This window comes from Pseudophryne corroboree, chromosome 7, assembly GCF_028390025.1.
Source record: "Pseudophryne corroboree isolate aPseCor3 chromosome 7, aPseCor3.hap2, whole genome shotgun sequence".
Taxonomy (NCBI): Eukaryota; Metazoa; Chordata; class Amphibia; order Anura; family Myobatrachidae; genus Pseudophryne; species Pseudophryne corroboree.
This window is the reverse complement of record NC_086450.1, coordinates 373,574,620-373,597,343: the sequence shown is the minus strand read 5'-3', so window position 1 is coordinate 373,597,343 and position 22,724 is coordinate 373,574,620. Positions and strand designations below refer to the sequence as shown.

Sequence of the window (22,724 nt, the reverse complement as noted above, 5' to 3'; positions counted from 1 at the left end):
GTATGTGTGTATATACTTTTTAGGATATTTTCCAGCCTCCTATCAGCTGGCTCCTTGAGGGCGGCCCTATCTGGAGACGGTACCGCCACTTGTTTTGATAAGCGTGTGAGCGCCTTATCCACCCTAAGGGGTGTTTCCCAACGCGCCCTAACTTCTGGCGGGAAAGGGTATACCGCCAATAATTTTCTATCGGGGGAAACCCACGCATCATCACACACTTCATTTAATTTATCTGATTCAGGAAAAACTACAGGTAGTTTTTTCACACTCCACATAATACCCTTTTTTGTGGTACTTGTAGTATCAGAAATATGTAACACCTCCTTCATTGCCCTTAACAAGAAACGTGTGGCCCTAAAGGAAAATACGTTTGTTTCTTCACCGTCGACACTGGAGTCAGTGTCCGTGTCTGTGTCGACCGACTGAGGTAAAAGGACGTTTTAACGCCCCTGACGGTGTTTGAGACGCCTGGACAGGTACTAATTGGTTTGCCGGCCGTCTCATGTCGTCAACCGACCTTGCAGCGTGTTGACATTATCACGTAATTCCTTAAATAAGCCATCCATTCCGGTGTCGACTCCCTAGAGAGTGACATCACCATTACAGGCAATTGCTCCGCCTCCTCACCAACATCGTCCTCATACATGTCGACACACATGTACCGACACACAGCACACACACAGGGAATGCTCTGATAGAGGACAGGACCCCACTAGCCCTTTGGGGAGACAGAGGGAGAGTTTGCCAGCACACACCAAAAACGCTATAATTATACAGGGACAACCTTTATATAAGTGTTTTTCCCCTTATAGCATTTTAATATATATAGTCATATCGCCAAATAAGTGCCCCCCCTCTCTGTTTTAACCCTGTTTCTGTAGTGCAGTGCAGGGGAGAGCCTGGGAGCCTTCCCACCAGCATTTCTGTGAGGGAAAATGGCGCTGTGTGCTGAGGAGAATAGGCCCCGCCCCCTTTTCGGCGGGCTTCTTCTCCCGTTTTTCTGAGACCTGGCAGGGGTTAAATACATCCATATAGCCCCCAGGGGCTATATGTGATGTATTTTTAGCCAGAATAAGGTACTATCATTGCTGCCCAGGGCGCCCCCCCCAGCGCCCTGCACCCTCAGTGACCGCTGCTATGAAGTGTGCTGACAACAATGGCGCACAGCTGCAGTGCTGTGCGCTACCTTATGAAGACTGAAAAGTCTTCTGCCGCCGGTTTCTGGACCTCTTCACTTTTCGGCATCTGCAAGGGGGTCGGCGGCGCGGCTCCGGGACGAACCCCAGGGTGAGACCTGTGTTCCGACTCCCTCTGGAGCTAATGGTGTCCAGTAGCCTAAGAAGCCAATCCATCCTGCACGCAGGTGAGTTCACTTCTCTCCCCTAAGTCCCTCGATGCAGTGAGCCTGTTGCCAGCAGGACTCACTGAAAATAAAAAACCTAACAAAACTTTTACTCTAAGCAGCTCTTTAGGAGAGCCACCTAGATTGCACCCTTCTCGGCCGGGCACAAAAATCTAACTGAGGCTTGGAGGAGGGTCATGGGGGGAGGAGCCAGTGCACACCACCTGATCCTAAAGCTTTTACTTTTGTGCCCTGTCTCCTGCGGAGCCGCTATTCCCCATGGTCCTGACGGAGTCCCCAGCATCCACTAGGACGTCAGAGAAATGTAATTATACAATTTAAAATGGGTTGTAAACTTTATCACATATGTTACGTATACGCACCTAATGCTTATAAGAAAACCTTTCTCACCTCAGTTATGACTAAACTTTATAATTGTGACCTTTCTTCATTAATTCTCTGTGGAGATTTTAATTTAATCTCCTCTTTATATCTAGATAAATCACACTAAAATAGTCGGTCTAGGCCCCTTCCCAAATTGGGTGTTCCTTGGCTTGCCAAGAGACTTAACCTCATAGATGCCTGGCAAGCATTGAATCCAATCGAAAAAGAGTATACCTGCCTCTCTATGGTTCATAACACTGTCGAAGTAAAACATATTACATAAAAAGAACATACAAACTCTACACATTATAGGTCGCTATACTTGCAAATACGCGCAGCGAGCACAGCAATATATGGTAACACACGCATTTACACGGACATGCCACAGAGATGGATTCGACACTTATTTCATACAGTACATAATTGTAATAATATCAAGCGCCAGACATCATGATGATTTAAAATTATATAATGAAGTAATGTCATGTATGTGTATTATTTGAACGAAGCCAGATACGCCTATCATATTTGTTATTTAAGCAACCAGATTAATGTGTAGATTCATTTGATACTTGTTATTAAGTTGTAGGACATTGCAACAAATAGTTATGATTAAATATATGAAAGCTAAAATCACTCTTATTAGTACAATGGACAGGAAGCTCAGGCCAGCCCCCTCAGACGTCCCCAAGGCTGAACCTGTTCAGCACACGAACAAACCAGTGACTCATCATAAATGAGAAAGTCCCCTCCCCCCAAAACTAGATAACACATTGCTGATCACACAGGAGGTTAGTTGCTGTTTTTGTCCCAGACGAGGATGGAGTGCCTGCATGATTTTACAGAGAGAGAGAGAGAGTGATATGGAGAGACGAATTTATATGAGAAAGATAATGGTATTGTATGCTGGCCTGTAACTGTAACTGTATGTATTAACTGCTTACTGTATAAATTGTAATCTTGTAATTATGTGTATACTATACATTGTAATATATTGAATCCATATCCTTTTAATAACAAATATATACATCAATGAGCTTTGGAACTCAGATAATGTGTGGGTGTATTGTTTTCTCTTATGGGATGCAGTGTTTTGCTATGTATAGCGTACATTCATGGCACATGGTAATAAGAGGTGCAGGCGTTTACAATATATATTAGAGCTGGCATTTTAAATATTTTTAAGGAAACAATTTGGCATTTACAGATGAGGACTCTAACGGGATATCATGGTCTTAATGATGCACTGTACATTATAAACGCAACGCTGTGGTCGATCAGCTTGTGGTGGACGCATCGCAAAGCTGAGAAAATCATATCCGTGTGTATTGTTGTGATATCAGTAAGCCAATGATATGAAATTTCAAGGGACAATGCGTTTCTCATAATATTTAAAATGCTAACATTTATTTTTATTGTTGCAAAACAAAGTTCAAATAAGTCATATTGTGTTTGATTCAGATTGGATTGTTTATCTGTTAAGTAGGTTTAAAAGTACATTTAAAAGTTGCTGCATAGCCTTGATATAGTTTTTTTTAACTCAGGCCTAAAATAACTTCTGGTGCTTGTATAATGTGTGATTTCTTTGTGACAAAGGAAGCCGCATGGTCTGTCCTCCATTTTGGACTAACCACATGGCCTGTCCACCATTTTGTGTAAACCTCATGGATGTGGAAGGGGAGTAGGCCATTTTAGGAAGGTCATTTTCTAAATAGCTGATTTTCAGTCTGCTCAGAACAATCAGTTTCCTTGGTCACATCAAGCACCATTTATGAGTTACCAATGCATTTATTTAACCCATGCCATAGTCAATTACAAATAGTTTCAATTGGGCCTAGTGAGAGTTAATGGTGAGATAAATGCTTGGCTTGGTGTAAGAAATTGCACACACAAAAAAAAGAAAAGAAATATACTTTTTTTTTCTTTCTTCTTCTTCCCCAGGATTTAGTTAACTCTCTGTTTGCTATAAAATAGGCATTGAAATGCTAATTAACTGGTTCAACCACTTTTACAGACAGGCAAAAGCACATAGCTTTGATATGCAAATAAGAGGTAAGGTGTCTCAGGAGACCAGTGAATGGTACATATATATAATATTATTATAAGTATGTGTATATTTATATCAGTGTATGTTCTGCAAGATAGCTATCCAATCTGAATCATATCATTTAAATTATTGATTATTGCTAGATTCATTTAGATCTGTGTGAAATCGGATACATTTGTTGCTATATAGGTAAATTTGAAATAAATGTATTTAAGGGAGTAATTATAGACATGAAACGAAGTTCTGGCCCAGTTGTTAAGAAAAAAACTGGTTGTTGTGCTAAGTGGGCAATTATAGTTAGTATTGCTGACATTTATAGAGACTGTGGTTTGTTTTATTGCGTACGCACATTGGTACACGTGGTACGGCCCGTGAGGACAGCTTACAAAAATGTGCACATGGCGCAAGGCCGCACACGTGGCATAGGGGTACGCATGGTTGTGTAATTACGCAAGCTTGCGTAGGGTTGTGTGCGCATAATAAAACCACACGATATTTGTTCAATTAAGGTGGGATAGTAGCCATGCTACAGTAGCACAAAACTACCCGGTTTCTAAAGCAGATTAGTATAAAACTTTTGTTTAAACTGTATTGCCTCTGGGGGTAAAGCTGCCAATCAGAACGAGTGAAAATTTTCTGTACAGAAAAACAAAATGTATTTGAGTGAGCGAATGTAGGAGTGAGTGGATTCGATCCCCGGAATTCGGGATCCCGTCGTTCGGTACACCAAGTGAGTGGAGGCTTGGTGGCGTGAGGCGGCTGACTCACGTTAGTGTAGGATTTGGAATACGTAAGTCGTGAAGAGACTTACACAGGAGCATGGTAGGGAATTGTGAATTGTGAACTGTGTGACCCATGTAGTTTTTTTGATACGCTCCGGCTGAGGTTTCGCAGCTTGTGATTCGATTCCAGTGGTCGTACGGCGGATAGGTAACAAGTACCTGTACGCTGTGCGATTGGACCGCGCGTTTGTGGGTGCGATATATAGCGCAACTTGATACCCCTTTTACGAGCTTTTGCGTAAAATCGCGGTATCATTCGCGCTGTATACAGCATACGCAAGCGTGATTTGTGTATAAAAAGTGCATAGGGAGTTTTCGCTGGTCTCTCTCAAGAAAGTCTCCAACGACAGATACTTTACTGGAAAGGGTAAGTTATTCCTAAAAACTTCCAGAAAATATAGGTCAATTAGGGGCCCTAGGTTGGGTACACCGCCTTCGCTATCGACAGTGTATGGTAGTACTGGCCAACGTGGGCGAGAGTGGGTGAAAGCGCTCGGAGAACTTTCACTGTAGCCTTATATTGAGTATTTTGGTGTTTGTGGGAAAAGGCCCACAATTATGGGAGCCAGTTGCTCAACTAAGGGACGTTTAGCCAGGGTTCAGGCTGAAGAGCCGCGGCCCAAGGGGTCAACGAGGTATATTATGTGTGGGAAATATTGTCCACATGCTGAAGTTTATTGTGACGAATGGGTACGTATGACTGACAAAGATAGGGTACCATTCCCTACGGTGGGCAGCTTTGAACCAGAGGTACTGCAGAATGTAAGCAGTAAAATATGTCTGATAAAATCCAGAAAACAAAGGGTCAGACATACAAAGTGTTTAAACCTGTGGCAGCAAGAGGGGTTGGTGAGTTTGATCCTAAGGTATTGCAGGTGGTATGTCTAACCAAAGTCATATAAGACAAGAATGGAAATATAAGAACTGTTTGAACTTGTAGCAACAATAAACAAGTAGGAAGAAAAAAAGAGAATGCAAGTACACCGCCATATGTAGATGTGGAAGCAGTTACGGCCAGCATACAAACTATAGAAAATATGAAAAATATGACTGTAACCTATATATGTACTAATGAATGTTGAAGTTTTATTTAGGAGGTTGAAGGTGACCTGATTGTTTTCAGCTATTTCTCATGCACCCAGAGGAGTATCCAACCGGTAAAAGAAGAGCAGTAGCCTGTGGGGGAAGTGTCTGAGACCAGTGGAACAGGTAAGTATGGTATCATTTGTGTACATATATAGTAAAACCCCAAAATAAAAAAACAATAAAAAAATCAAGAAAGTAACGTCAGAAATGGAGAAAAATCTGTCTGCACATTAGTAAAGCGGACAGAGACAAGGTAACCCCCGGGTATTTCTTTCAGTTACCATATAAGAAGTATTCATTCCTAGTAATGCCCCTAGTCAAGATGAGCTCGGAAATGTTTGTTAGACCATGTACAGACCCTTAATTCAGGATGAGAAGGATTGAATGAATACTTTGCATGACCTAGAAGCTTGTTTAACTTTTTTTTTTTGTCTCTTGCAGTAATAGAAAACTCTCCATCTGGATAAGATCACCGGTAAACACTAATTCGGCAAATGTTAGGTGGTTGTCTCTGTGCAAATGGACAGGCTCAATAAGGCATTGAGGGTCATGGTGCAGACTTCTTTGCAAAATTGGAAAGGGGTCACAGTAGCTAATCTTAGATAGTGTGCTATTGAACATCACAAGAATAGTGCTAGGTGCAGAGAACAACAGGTGGAGAGGTTGAGGACGGTAAGTATACTAGCACATACAGGAAAGACCCATCAGTCCAAACCCCAGATCCCTAATGGTCAATAATATGTTACACTTGTAGGAAGGAAGGGCATTTTGCCAGAGATTGTAGGAGTAGTAAGACACATAGTCAATATAGACCCCCTAGACAGAAAACACAAGCCACATTATTAAACACATAGACGGGACCAAGGGACATATAGTAAGGAATCATAAGCCGTATAGAAAACACAGATTCGGCTAATGGGAAGAACAAAATAAATGCAACATTACCCTTTGACAAAACTTGCTGGGGTTAAGATGGGGCCTCTAAACTTTTGCTTCTTTTTCCTAGCAGAAATGGCCCCTGATTAACGTAATTTTGTTAGATATGATGTACATATACTGTGCTCCCGCTCAGGAAGTACAAAGTATGTTAGACACCCACGAAGACTAATGTCGCATTCTACTGTTCTAGATGCATGTCCATGACAGGTAGAGGAAATTATCTCACAGATACCGAGTTCCCTATGAACTTAGGATGGAAAGTGCACTGCATTGATGGCTGGGATAATCCCAATAGCGATACGACAAACACAGAATTTTTTTAAGGGGAGTAGACCAAGTAGAGAATCACTTCCCCGTAGTGCCCAATCCAGTTGTCAAATTTTTATAAAACCTTCTTTACCTCTACAAACTCATCTGTCACCAACCTCTATTCTGTTTCTCTACAGTTTCCTCTTCATCTTTTGCGTTCACACAGGGTGGTACAATACATGGACCCAAGTACAGTTCAAACTCCACATGCCTAGGTCCTTCAGAGTTCTGCCCAAACCCAGTATATCTCAACAGCACGATAACACCAGTACTACTGCAGTGTGCCTTGTCATGTACAAAGGGTGGAGAATGGGAATACTGGTGGAGGGAAATTTTGTATAGACAATGATATGCCTGTTGGTGAATGGCAAACCTGACATTTTCTTTTTCATTTTCTTCTTCCTTCTCTCCTCTAGAGATGTTTCTTTTTTCCTTTTTTTTTGAGTTATGCTTATGGTACTCTACACTGCAAACACACAACAGTTAAATTAAGATTGAAAAATGTGTGTTCCCTACAGGAAAAGGCAGTCTGGAGGACAAAGGGGTATGGCCAGGAGTCCTCAGGACTGTGGACAGGTGGACACGGTAAGCCAGTAGTCCCCAGAGCATACCTTCCAAGTCTAGCTGAGGTGGCACACGGTCTGACTCATCCAGGCAAAGAGGGTATGTGCAGGCTGATGAGAGCCTACTGGTGTGCGCCAGGATTCTATTCTCATGCAAGTAAGAGAGCAACGACCTGTCTTGCTTGCTTGAGGAAGAATATTGGTAAAGCAATACCAACAGAGCCATCCCATATCCCTCCTGCAGATGGATCTTTTCAGGAAATACAAATCGACTTCGTACAGTTAACACCCTTTAGGAATTATTGTTATGTATTGGTGTGCAATGATGTTTTCTCAAACTGGGTAGAGGCATTTCCTGCTGCCACGGATGCTGCTGTGTTTACCGTAAAGAAAAATTGCGCAGAAATTTGTGTGTAGATAATGGTACCCCTAGAAGTAGAAGCAAAGCTTGAAATTGTACTATTGTGATCATAGATACTGCCACTAGTATTATGTAGCATCGGAACCACTCCCAGATCTTCCCTCAAGGAATCACCCTCTTCGAAATTTGTTTTTGTTTTTGTTTTAGTATTTGTGTTTTTTTGGGGGGGTTGTATTTGGAAGACAACCTCATGTCATGATTGATCCGCACAATGATCAGAAATACACCAATGAGGTTGACAGTACAGTACCTTATTGAGATGAGCCAGCATTTGAGAACTTGACAAAAGAACTTGAAACTGTTGATTGCTGGTATGCCAAATACTAACTGTCTTGATTGTGAACCAAGAGACTGTGTGATTGTTCTTACGCTCAGGTTGCCTAATAGACAGGTGGGAAGGACCATACCAAGTTTTGTTGAAAGCATTATCCCAGTGAAAGTAGCTGAGAGAGGTCCACGATTCCCATTGCAGGAAAGTCGGTAGTCCGGAAGGAACTCGTAAATGGAGTGAGATCGTAAAAGTATCATCAGAGACTCTGTTCAGTGAAGACTGAGAGGCGGCACTGTTGAACACTACCTGAGCGTACTAAAGGATTGCAGAAAGACCAGTCATTGTAATTGATTTGTTATGAACAAGAATTGTTTTGTTCTATTTCTCTTTTCTCTCTTTCCCGCTGACAAACATTTTTTTTCAGGATATTCTATTTTTGCAAGTTTTTTTTATGAAGAGTCGAGTGTGGGACTGGAACTGGTTCTGGAGGAAGAAGTGATTTCCTTATAGGATCCCAGGATTAGCCAATCAGTTTGTTAAAATCAGAGAAAAATCAAAGGTCTAGTAGTTATGGAGTTCAGAGGTAATCAGGAACAATCAGACAATGGCTATTCAGACACTGCAGATAAAGAGCTCATTAATATATGTGGAAGAAAGGTTTATGAGTGGCTCTCCCCGAACTCCGAAGGTTTATGTTATTTAGGAACTACTTATAACCCTTGTTTAATTTTTAAACAGACCTAGCATACGTTCCAGAAATGGAAACAATGTTCAGAAAATGATAGGAATATGTAGATCATGAAAATTTTATATGTCACTTTCACGATTTGTTTGTGTCTTCTTCATCTACCCAGCAGAACCTCAATCGAATCCAAACAACAGTGTACAAAGACGTAGGTACATATATGTGTGAAATGTTCGTCGCAAATCAGACATTATAGGCCAAAGCACTGTCCCAGCATACTCTATAGGTTGAATGTTGTCCCACACCCAACCAGTGGTCCCGTGACCGCCGAGTGCATATAGAGGATGTCTCGTCCTCCTCCCTGTCTTCCCCAAATATAGACAAGTGTCTGATGTGCGAAATGAATACATACTTGTGTCTAGGTCACCGATTATTGTATGAAATATTTTTTTATGTTAATAATTGATTACAGTTATTGTTTACTGCCAAAGGGTGGACTGTTGAAGTCAAAATATTACATAAAAAGAACATACAAACTCTACACATTATAAGTCGCTATACTTGCAAATACACGCAGCGAGCACAGCAATATATGGTAACACACGCATTTACACGGACATGCCACAGAGATGGATTCGACACTTATTTCATACAGTACATAATTATAATAATATCAAGCGCCAGACATCATGATGATTTAAAATTATATAATGAAGTAATGTTATGTATGTGTATTATTTGAACAAAGCCAGATACGCCTATCATATTTGTTATTTAAGCAACCAGATTAATGTGTAGATTCATTTGATACATGTTATTAAGTTGTAGAACATTGCAACAAATAGTTATGATTAAATATATGAAAGCTAAAATCACTCTTATTAGTACAATGGACAGGAAACTCAGGCCAGCCCCCTCAGACGTCCCCAAGGCTGAACCTGTTCAGCACACGAACAAACCAGTGACTCATCATGAATGAGAAAGTACCCTCCCCCCAAAACTAGATAACACATTGCTGATCACACAGGAGGTTAGTTGCTGTTTTTGTCCCAGACGAGGATGGAGTGCCTGCATGATTTTACACAGAGAGAGAGAGAGAGAGAGAGAGAGAGTGATATGGAGAGATGAATTTATATGAGAAAGATAATGGTATTGTATGCTGGCCTGTAACTGTATCTATGTATTAACTGCTTACTGTATAAATTGTAATCATGTAATTATGTGTATACTATACATTGTAATATATTGAATCCATATCCTTTTAATAACAAATATATACATCAATGAGCTTTGGAACTCAGATAATGTGTGGGTGTATTGTTTTCTCTTATGGGATGCAGTGTTTTGCTATGTATAGCGCACATTCATGGGACATGGTAATAAGAGGTGCAGGCGTTTACAATATATATTAGAGCGGGCATTTTAAATATTTTTAAGGAAACAATTTGGCATTTACAACACCTAGTCCCGTATAGACTATATCCTGGTAGCTTCCCAAATCTTCCGTAATATTCACCAAGCCACCATTGAACCGATTTCTATCTCGGATCATGGAATGGTATGGATTGAACTGACTTATGCAATGGAAAAAACTTCTCCTCCTTTATGGAAATTCCCTTCACATTTAGCGAAATCGGATGGTTTCAAACATAAATTTGATGACGTCTGGGAGAATTTTCGATTGAATAACTCTGCACATGAGACGGATATCCCTTCCCTTTTTTGGCAAACTGCTAAAATTGTTTTGAGGGGTGAAGTAATCTCCTATAACTCTCATATTAAGAAATATCTTAATCAGGCATATCTGGATAAACAAAACACCCTGTCCACAGCCTATCAGACTTTTAAATTACATCCCACTACTGAAAATAAAACAGCTTATTTTTTGGCTAAAACTACTTATAATGATCTTCTGCAATTAGCAGGGGATAGATATCAGTTAAATGTAAGTTATAAGTTCTACCGTTTTGGGAACAAGATGGGTAAGCTTCTTACTTCATTATTGCTGGGATCTAGGAAACCAACAATGGTTGTCCACTCCTTACAAACTCCAGATGGCTCCCTTTCCTCTTCTAATACTCAAATTGCAGCTATTATGCGTGATTATTACGTCTCCTTATATTCTTCACCTGATCCGGGAGATACTCTTTTTTTCCAAGATGATTACCCCCCTCCCCCCAATTTTGGGACAACCTACCCTTACCCCAAGTGCCTGTTGAGGTAATATCTTCTTTAACCTCCCCCATTACAATTACTGAAATATTAGGGACCATAAAGCGACTTAAACCCTGTAAAGCTCCAGGGCCAGATGGATTCACAAATGAATTTTATAAACTAATGTCTCCAAAGATATGTTCGACTTTGCAAGCTGTTTTTAACAAAATTTTGACCGAGGGGATTCTTCCTGATAGATTTACAGACGCTATGATTAAAGTCCTACCTAAAGCGGGCAGGAACCTTTCTTTACCGGGCTCTTACAGGCCAATCTCATTATTGAATGTAGAATTTGAAATTTTTACCTCTATTCTAGCACAGAGACTAAAATCAATTCTACCACTTCTTATTCATAAAGACCAAACAGGATTCATAGCTGGTCGATATTCGGTTGTGAATCTCAGACGCGTCCTCTCGGTCATTCAGCATGCTAACTCCTCTGAGGATTCCCCCCCTGCTCTCATTTTATCTATAGATGCGGAAAAGGCCTTTGACCTTTTACTATGGCCCTATCTATTTAAAACCCTACAAAAATTCGGATTTCCTGATTCTTTTGTGTCCATTATTCCTACATAGAAACATAGAATTTGATGGCAGATAAGAACCACTTGGCCCATCTAGTTTGCCCCTTTTATTTTATCCTTTAGGCAATCTCAACCCTTTTTGAACCTTAATTCTTTGTAAGGATATTCCTCTCCTTCTTCTTCTGTTTCCTATAACGGCTTTCTCTCTTCCCCCTTCGTATTGCAAAGGGGGACGAGACAAGGCTTTCCCCTTTCCCCTCTTCTTTTTGATCTATCGATTGAACCTTTAGCAATAGCTATTCGTAACTCACCTCTTATCCATGAGATTACCATCAGATCGCAGGTTTTAAAAATTGCACGGTTTTCTGATGACACTCTTTTGTTTCTAGCAAATCCAAAGCAATCATTGCCGTCCTTGCTACAACTTATTTACTCTTTTGGAGAAATAGCTGGTTATAAAATCAATGTTAATAAATCAGAACTTTTATTATTGGGTGATTTATCACCTTCCATACTCTCACATCCCAACATTCCAGCTTTTAAAGTGACGCAATCCCACTTCAAATATTTAGGTATTACTGTTTGCTCCGATCTTACAAATCTATATAAAATTAATTGCTCCCCTATTATGGATAAATTGGTCCTCAAATTAGACTCTTGGAAAGATTTGCCTCTGTCACTTTTAGGCAGACTTGAGGTGATTAAGAGTATAATTTCCCCCAAAATATTTTATTTTATATAAATGCTCCCCATCTCATTGACACGTTCTACTATACATAAACTTGAGTCACTCTTTTCGAGATTTATTTGGCAAGGAAAAAGGCCGCGTATCAGAAATTAAAATCCCCTAAAGCGAAAGATGGATTTGCAGCTCCTGATATACAGGCATATTCCTTGGCGGTCCATTTCCAATATATTGTTGACTGGCTCTTTCACACATCACAATATTGATCATGACTTGGAATTAGCGATATTTTTCTCATACGCCCCTAGTGCTTTGATACACTTACCACCCAACTCAGGTACCTTCTCAAATAAAGGGACATATCTTATTCAAAGACACTTTTTCCACATGGCTTGCTATTAATAATGTCAACGTGATCCTCATTTCTCCCAATATATCCCATTGTGGGGCAACCCTGCGTTCCCACCCTCGCTGCATAACACCACGTACTCCCTCTGGAAAGAGAAAGGTCTCGATTCCTTCCACAAAGTTTTCGATCCTGGAGGGGTTCTTTACTCCTTTTCGGATCTGTGTCAAAAATTTGACTTATCTACACGCCACATGTACATGTACTTCCAGGTGCGTCACTTTGTACTTTCTTATGTTTCTAAAGCTCGCCTAAGAGATCCATATAGCACAAACCCTGCTTCTAATGCTCTTGATACTCTCCTGCAATCTTCCCAGGTGTGTCCATATAAAGTAAAATATGCATATTCTATTTTGCTCTCTTGTTTACCTACTGTACAATGGGATAACTTATTCTCAAAATGGATAACTGATATACCAACTTTGTCAAGCATTACTGATATTACAAAACCTTGTGAGAGGTCCCTAAAATTTTTATCTTCAGCTTATTTTCAAGAAGTACACTTAAGATTTCTCCATAGAGCGTATATTTCACCTTCACAATCGTGTCATATGTCACCCTCCGAATCAGGTGAATGCCTTACATGTGGAAAGTCCTCAGCAACATTTATACACTGCGTATGGGAATGTAGAAAAATTAGATGTTTTTGGTGTAAACTTCTTGCCTATGTTAACCGCTTGTTTTCCTCGAATGTAATCCCGGATCAATTAGCCTGTCTTACTTTAAATTTTAAAAACTGGCAGATTAATCCAAAATGTTTTCCTCTTCTCAGTGTAATTCTCATGCTTGGCAAAAAATGTATACTAATTAAATGGGTTAAACGTACTGCCCCTTCCATTGTAGAAGTTCAGCAAAAATGATTGCAATTGTTGTACTATGATAGAAAAACGGTTCTGACTTCACCCTCCTTTAACACACGGAAATTCTGCCTTAAATGGAGTCCTTTCCTTGAAACTTTACACTCCTCTACCAAACAACATATCTTGAAAACTCTAGATTGTAATTTGTCTTCCTATGAATCCTATGCAGGTCTTTAAATAGACGTACTATTTTTCTTTTTAAGTATGTATTCATCTTTTCTCCTCTATCTGGCACTCTAGATGGTTATAATGAGTGTTATAGACTGGCCTTAACACTCATCTTTCTCTCATCCCATCCTTTCCCCTTCATCCCTCTTGTGTTTCCCTCCCACAATACTTTTTATTTCATGTTTTTTCTGTCTTTTTGATCTTTCTCTCCATATATTAGTACTGTGTGGAAATGTGGATTGTTTTATGCTGTTATACGCAGTTTCTATGTAAAAAGTTGTTAAACATCCTCTTCCAAGAGATATTTTCTCGGTCTCAGAGGTCTACCCTCCCTTTTTAGTCATAGGGTAAATTTGGTTAGTTCCCGGCAGACACCGGTTATATTTGATGCGGTGTCATACCTCTAGTTTTATCAGTTGCATTTTTGGTTCGATATATGTAAACGATTTTTTTTGTATTCTCTGGTGTTTTCGCATCAGGTTGATTTGCTCTGGGATGCCTCTATGTATCCTATATTATGTATTTCCATGCACTCCTCTATTTTTTTTGCTTTTTTTATTTTTTTAATTCTGTATGTCTCTTCATATCTAACATAGTAACATAATAACATAGTATTTGAGGTTGAATAGAGGCAAATTGCCCATCGTGTTCAACCTGTTTTAAGTTATGATGATTCTACATACTTGCTAAATAATGTTTTATGACTAGTTAGCTACTATAACTCATGATACCCCCGGATTAACCACGTTGATATTTTAAGTATTGTAACCTTGGATAGCTTTTTCATTCAGAAATGTATCCATTCCTTCTTTAAATCCAATTACAGAGTCCACCATTACCACCTTCCCTGGCAGGGAATTCCACATCCTGATTGCCCTAACAGTGAAGAACCCTTTCCTCCATTGCGTTCGGAATTTTCTCTCCTCCAGTCGCAGCGAGTGCCCACGTGTCCTAAACTGTGTTCTTTTAATAAATAATTAATTTGATAACTCTTTGTGATGTCCCTTTACATATTTGAAGATATTAATAATATCTCCTCTTAGGTGCCTCTTTTCTAGTGTATACATATTCAACCTAGTAAGTCTTTCCTTATAGTCCAGTCCTTCTAGGCCTTTAATCAATGTAGTAGCTCGCCTTTGAACAGTAGTAGCTCGCCTTTTGCATACATAAGTAGATTTGAATATCTACTTATGTATGCAAAAAATTTCAATAAATATATTTAAAAAAAAAAATGCTAAATCCCGCTAAAAACATGTAATTTGGGGGTGTTTTTGTTCATATAGTATTGTTAATCTAAATAACATTAATTTCCTGTCAATTTTGACCACCTCACAGCTCACAATATTGTTCACCAATATAGGCCAAAGGCTGGCTGGCCAAATGAAGTGGCACGTGCAGCTTCTGCTCTCCTCAGTGTGTGACCTTGTCTACCCCACAGCCGCACCTTGTGGGTACTAAGACGCTGTGTCACCGCTGTACTGCTTCACATGTAAACTGTGAGTTCCTGCTGCTGCAGAACATCTTCCATATACTGGAAGCTATTATATCTGTTATCTGAATAAACGAATCATCCTGGTTAAGTGCCGTTGTGTGGACTAACATCCCTATCCGACACCGCAACACTCTGCCAACACAGAGGGGAACAAGTAAGAACATTACTTTAATCTTCTGTCGACTATCACCTTAGGATCACTCTTTATTAATATTAAATTCTCTGTTTTTTTCCTAACATACTACTCAGTTAAGCTTCATTTTTTTGTCATAAATATATCATGATACTGAGAGAACATCAGGGCTAATGTACATTTACATTATTATATTTATAGAATTCTGCTTCAAAAATCACAGTCTGTTGTTATGTGCTTGTAAAGGGTATAAAAGTCACCCCTTATCACTATAAACATGTGGTAAAGTTGATCACTCATTGATATTAAGCAGCAATTAGCTTTGACCTTACCTTCTAAGGGGATGACTGCACCCAGAACCAACCAAGGAAAATTAAACCATCAGAACCCTTCAATGATAGAAACACAAGAACTCAGGGCTGTAGAGTTCTGGAGAACATGGAATAGCATGATTCATTTGACCGCCACCTTACAACACTGCTAGATAAGACATTGCCATGTTTTGGTGTTTTTTTCCCACCCCGCTGACCTTGCAAACATTCGAGGGGTGATTGATAAGTACCCGTGTTTAAAGACAGATGGCGTCACTGACGTCAAACCTGTATATCATTGTTTAGTGTCATCTGTCAAACAACAACAACTGTCTGAACTTCAGATAAATTCATTGTGTACTTTTGTTTTGGTAGCTGTTGGAAGTCAGCAAGTTTGAGTTTTTTCTAACTATAGTTCAAGTCAAATTGCTTTCTAACAAATATTTAAATTGCCAGCTCTAATATATACTGTGGACGCCTGCGCATCTTATTACCATGTGCTATGAATGTGCGCTATACATCGCAAAACACTGCATCCCATAAGAGGAAACAATACACCCACACATTATCTGAGTTCCAAAGCTCATTGATGTATATATTTGTTATTAAAAGGATTTGTATTCAATATATCACAATGTACAGTGTATATATAGTTACATGGTTACAATTTACACAATAAGCAGTTATTACAAACTAATTCAAATACATACATGGCCAGTAATACATCACCATATTTTGCTCAAAATGCTCACTACGCTCCATATCACTCTCTCTCTCTCTCTCTCAGTAAAATCATGCAGCCACTGGACTGTCAGCATCTCCACCATCATCTGGGACAAAGAGAACAGCCAGCTCTTGTGTCTGAAATCAGCTATATACTATGTAGTTTGGGGGAGTGCACAGACTAGTCTAGGGAAGGGAACTTTGTCATTCATGATGAGTCACTGGTCAGTTCATATGCAAGCAAGGCCCAGCCTTGATGGTGTAATTACAGGAGATAGTCACTGGTCAGGCATGCTGTCTTCCAGGAAATCCATTGTTCTAATAAGAGTGACTTTAGCTTTCATACATTTAATCATATCTAGTAATGGCAATGTGCTACAACTTAATAACAGGCATCAAATGAATGTACACATTAATCTGGTTACTATGACTCCAAACACAACATGTCCATCTTGCTCTGCTCCAATAATACACATACATGACGTGACTCCATTATATAATTTAAAACATTATGATGTCTGGCGCTTGATATGTTCAAATTATGTGCTGTATGAAATATGTGTTGAATCTATCTTTGTGGCATGTCTGTGTAAATGCGTATGTTGCCATATATTGCTGTTCTCACTGAGCGTATTTGCAAGCTTAGCAACTCAATATGTGTGGAGTCTGTATGTTCTCTCTATGTAATATTTTTTACTTCGACAGTATGGAGAAAGTGCAGTACCGATCCGTGATTAGATTCTTGTTTATGGATGGGAAGACGTGTGAGGAAATCAAAGAAAAGTTGAAAGCCGCTTATGGGGACCTTTCTCCTTCGATGACAACTATCAAATATTGGTCCAATGAATTCAAGCGTGGTCGTATATCCGTCTTCGATGAAGAGCATCCAGGTCGCCCAATTGAGGTGACTAGGGATGAAATGGTCAACAAAATCCATGATATCATATTGGCAGACCGGCGAGTGAAGATAAGAGAGATTGTTGAGATCGTAGGCATTTCATCTAAATGTGTGAGAATATCCTACATGAACATTTGGGCATGACAAAGCTATCGGCAAGATGGGTGCCACGTTTGTGGACAAGCAGAATCGAATGACCACTTCGAAGCAGGGTTTGGACCTGTTTAAGCGCAATCCGAAGGAGTTTCTGCAGCGTTTCGTGACTGTTGATGAAACATGGATCCATCACTACACGCCAGAAATGAAGGAACAGTAAAAACAGTGGACTTTAATAGAAGAAAAACAGCACTCAAAACTATTTAACATGAATATAGGTACACATGTAAACCACACAATAATATAAAATTTATATGGTACTTTTAATACTCAAAAATTATATACTAAAATCACATATTAGCCAACTTATTAGTCATAAATTAATATGGAAATAAAACCATCATAGGTAGTGCAATGCATATGAATGACAGTAGATTACAGCGTAATTTTGGGAGTCCCTTTAACCGTCAAAGGACCTTTGAAAAAGCTGAAAACAGCGAAACGTGTCAGACTTTTCACCCCTGTGGCCAGTGGGCAACAAGTGTGCTTCAATAATATATTTGGATACTACATCCCGTAGATTTTGTATTGTGCACGGTCAAGTCATTGACGGTTAAAGGGACTCCCAAAATGGCGCTGTAATCCACTGCCATTCATCAGGATCAACGCTAAAGTGGAACTCACCCTAGAAAATACAGCAGGACCGGTAACTATATCCACGTTTTGGACTTTTGCTATTGGTCATGAAACCAAACTGTATTCCTACATTCAGCACGAATTTGGCACAGGACCTTTGTATTAAGCCCTCATAAATAGACCACAGAAGGGGACACAAGGACATATGCATTGCACTACCTATTATGGTTTTATTTCCATATTAATTTATGACTAATGAGTTGGCTACTATGCGATTTTAGTATATAATTTTTGAGTATTAAAAGTACCATATACATTTCATATTATTGTGTGGTTCACATGTGTACCTATATTCATGTTAAATAGTTTTGAGCGCTGTTTTTCTTCTATTATCCTTCCTATTTGTGTAGAGTGACTATCTCCTTTTACAGCTGCTTAGAAAACCAGCTCTGGTAGCACCTGTTATATGATATCTCCTAGTTATTTATCTGCCCGTACACAAAACAGTGGACTTTACCCGGCGAACGTGCACCAAAGACGGCGAAGATTGTTCCATCGGCCGGAAAAGGTCATGGCCATCGTTTTCTGGGATTTGAAAGGCATAATCTTCATCGACTATTTGGAAAAGGGAAGAACGATCACAGGGCAGTATTAAACTCAATTATTGGGCAGATTCGATGACGCATTGAAAAGAAAATGACCCTACTTGGCGAAGAATAAAGTGCTGTTCCACCACGACAATTCGCCGGCACACTTGTCCCACATCGCCACAGTGAAACTGGTGGAATTAGGCTACAAATCGCTACCACATCGGCCATATTCTCCAGATTTGGCCTCCTGCGACTTCTTCCTGTTTCCAAACATTAAAAAATGGCTCAGCGGAAATAGATTCAAATCGAACGAGGAGGTCATCACCAAAACTGAAGCCTATTTCACAGAGTTCGACAAATCCTATTTTTTGAAGGGCTTGAAAAAGTTGGAATATCGTTGGGCCAAGTGTATCGAGCTAAAAGGGGAGTATGTTGAAAAATAAATCAACATTTTCCCAATAAAATTTTCTTTTCTTGCCTAACACGGATACTTATTAATCACCCCTCGTACATTGTCAGATCTAGTAAGCAATTTATGTACTGTAAGACACTCGTGTACCCTTCAATGTGAGTGAGAACTGTGGCCATTTTCTTGAAGCACACATTCTCCTTATTTTTCTCCTCAGTGTTTCCCTCCATAGCGGATGGAGAGTGATGACATCATCACTGTGTTGTGTCCACCCAGTCCAGCCTCAGGGAGATTGCCAGACTCTTCAAGGAGATAACCATTATTTCAGGGAAAGTCTGCAAGTAGACACAGATGCTTGTGAAGCTATAGCAAGCTGAAATGTCTTCTTCACTGCCCCCTGCCTAATGTACCCCAACCATCATCCCTTATTCTAAGTTACTGAGCAACCATGAAAGATAAATGATAACCTGGAAAATCAATAAAAAAGACTGTGACCATGCTGGGGTATTATTGGCTTAACAAATATATATGTGGAATCCATTGCGTGGAATATGCTTGGTGTCCCTCATTTATTCAGGTAGTCTAATTTTTTGTACACTATCTGTACTCACAGTGCCTGTGCTTGACAAGTCATGCGTGGATTTGTAGTTTCATGATGACTGTATGGCACAAACTGACATGGCTTTGATATAATACAAGCCTCTTGTAATACCCCTTTTCCACTGAAAGCACGGGTCGCAGCCATGTCGCCTGACATGGCTGCGACCCATGCTACAGCCCCCTAATGACAGCGCTCACCAACCCGGCATATTGCCGGGTTGGTGACGCGCTAGTGATGCGGCAGGGGCGGCGCTGGGAGATCACATGGTCTCCCAGCGCCGCCCTCCCTATACACAGTGAACGGGAGCTCGACGCGGCACCCGTTCACACTAGACAGCTAGCCGGGTTGAACACGTGTTCACACAGAATACTTTTACTTATCATCTTATTACAGCCCATTCACCTTTCTCTGTTCACACGTTTTATCTCGATAATGAAATTGAAGTCTTGTGGAACAATCTGAACAGATGTGCCCTACCTTCCTCTTCAGCAATTCCACCGTCTGGATATTTTGTTTCATGACGTTTTTCAAGTTTAAAAAACAACATCTGTGAAGAAAGGTGGAACTAGTTTCAATAATGCTGAACGGAAAAAAAATCATCTCAAATGTCCTTTTCATCTTTGACTTGTGTGTTTCCTCTGAAAAACTTATTTCTGGATAAACAACAGGAGAAATTGTTCCAGTAGTAATAAAAAGTAGGAAAAACATAAGTGCAGCCCAAACCACACAGCAATCAATTGGTTATCTAGCATTCTACTGTGGGTAATAATATACTATACACTAGATTTTGAACAAACCTATTTGTAGAGCTTTATATATAATGGCTCAGGTTATTTTATATTACACACAAATGCAAACATAAAGGTCATTATTGTTGTTACTATATTACATGTTTTGTTTTGCTATATTTGTTTCTTGGCTTACCTTTGTATGGGTGGTGGATGTGTACAAGTTCTGTATAATGCAGGATGTTACTGTGATTTTCATAAGCTATGTGTTGATGGAAAAAACTTTCAATCCTTTAGTACTGAGAATCCCCATCACCTTTTCACTCATTTTACCTGTATCAGCTTTTAAGATCTGTGCTACATCCCACTCAGCCAAACTGATCTCTTCTCTCTTCCCAATTTTCTACTCAGCCTAGAGCCACCATTATTACTCGTCAATGATAGTTCACTTTTGCTTACTATGGGGGTCATTCCGAGTTGTTCGCTCTGTAAATTTTTTCGCATCGCAGCGATTTTCCGCTTAGTGCGCATGCGCAATGTCCGCAGTGCGACTGCGCCAAGTAAATTTGCTATGCAGTTATGTTTTTTACTCACGGTTTTTTCTTCGTTCTGGTGATCGTAATGTGATTGACAGGAAGTGGGTGTTTCTGGGCGGAAACTGGCCGTTTTATGGGTGTGTGCGAAAAAACGCTACCGTTTCTGGAAAAAACGCGGGAGTGGCTGGAGAAACGGAGGAGTGTCTGGGCGAACGCTGGTTGTGTTTATGACGTCAAACCAGGAACGACAAGCACTGAACTGATCGCAGATGCCGAGTAAGTCTCGAGCTACTCAGAAACTGCACAGAGATGTCTTTTCGCTATATTGCGAATCTTTCGTTCGCAATTTTAAGAAGCTAAGATTCACTCCCAGTAGGCGGCGGCTTAGCGTGTGTAAAGCTGCTAAAAGCAGCTTGCGAGCGAACAACTTGGAATGAGGGCCAATATACAGTATATAATTGAAAGGTGTATAGTGGAACATGCAGGAATGCGGCATAAACTGACATCTTTTGCTAAGGGCCCCAGCATATTGCAGATCCTGTTCTATTCACCATAGAACAATGCAAATCCTACTCTGACGACCAGGTACATTAAACACCATGGGGAAGATGTAGTGAGCTTTAGAGAGAGATAAAGTGGAAAGATAAACTAGCAACCAATCAGCCTGTAACATGACAATTATGGTCTAGTTGGTTGTTACTTTATAACTCTCCTCTTTATCTCTCTCCAAGGCCTAGTATATTTGCCCTCATATTACAGATACCAAAGTACATCACAGATCTAGTCTGGTTATTCCCATATACTGCAGATCCTATTCCTATTCCAGTGATCCCAGGCTATTGATGATCCTAATACGATGGCTGAGCATATTGCAGATCTTGTTCTGATGACACCAGCGCATTGCAAATTGTATTCCAGTTATCCCAGTGCATTCTAGTGACCCCAGTACAATACTGATCCTGGTTTAGTGTCCTATTGTCACAAATTCTCACTGGTTTAATGGATTTGCTATTAATGAACTATATTTGCATTTTGCATTGGCAGTAGAAGAGGTGCAGAGTCTAATGAGTCTTCACCTGTTACTCCCGCAAGGAGAATTGGGCTTCACTACTTGAATGCCTATAGGAGACAGTGAGCAACTGGCCCAGCAGGACAATCTTATCGTACGTAAAGCTACCACCATTGCCGTGACAACATGATGCATGAAAATGTACTTGTGTTTCTAATGTAGACACCTTTTTTTATTTTATAAAATAAAATCTAATTTCACCAGGTAGCATTTATTTTTCTAATCGACTAAAAGTAATATACATGTTTACAAAGGACAATATTCACTGCCAAAACTCATGGGGGGTCATTCCGAGTTGTTCGCTAGCAGATTTCGGTCGCAGCACAGCGATCAGGCAAAAAAATGTCACTTCTGCGCATGCAGCGCAATGCACACGCACGTCGTACTATTACAACAAACTATGTAGTTTCACACAAGGTCTAGCGAAGCTTTTCAATCGCACTGCTGGTCGCAGAGTGATTGACAGTAAGTGGGCGTTTCTGGGTGTTAACTGACCGTTTTCAGGGAGTGAGCGGAAAAACGCAGGTGTGCCAGATAAAAACGCAGGCATGGCTGGGTGAACGCAGGGCGTGTTCGTGACGTCAAAACAGGAACTGAATAGTCTGAAGTGATCGCAAGCGCTGAGTAGGTCTGGAGCTACTCTGAAACTGCACAAAATTATTTTGTAGCCGCTCTGCGATCCTTTCATTCGCACTTCTGCTAAGCTAAAATACACTCCCAGAGGGCAGCGGCTTAACGTTTGCACGGCTGCTAAAAGCAGCTAGCGAGCGAACAACTTGGAATGACCACCATGGTACAGCAGTATATAACGGTAAT

The 22,724-nt window shown here is 40.2% G+C and overlaps 1 long non-coding RNA gene across 4 annotated transcripts in view; it reads right to left on the bottom strand.

The window, feature by feature from the left end:
- Nucleotides 1-22,724, bottom strand: part of LOC134945314 (uncharacterized) — a 42,781-nt gene that overhangs the window by 5,768 nt on the left and 14,289 nt on the right. For all 4 annotated transcript variants that reach the window (XR_010182094.1, XR_010182093.1, XR_010182095.1 and 1 more), the window contains one exon: nt 20,053-20,122. This is a non-coding gene — a long non-coding RNA (uncharacterized LOC134945314). The remainder of the gene's footprint in view (nt 1-20,052; nt 20,123-22,724) is intronic.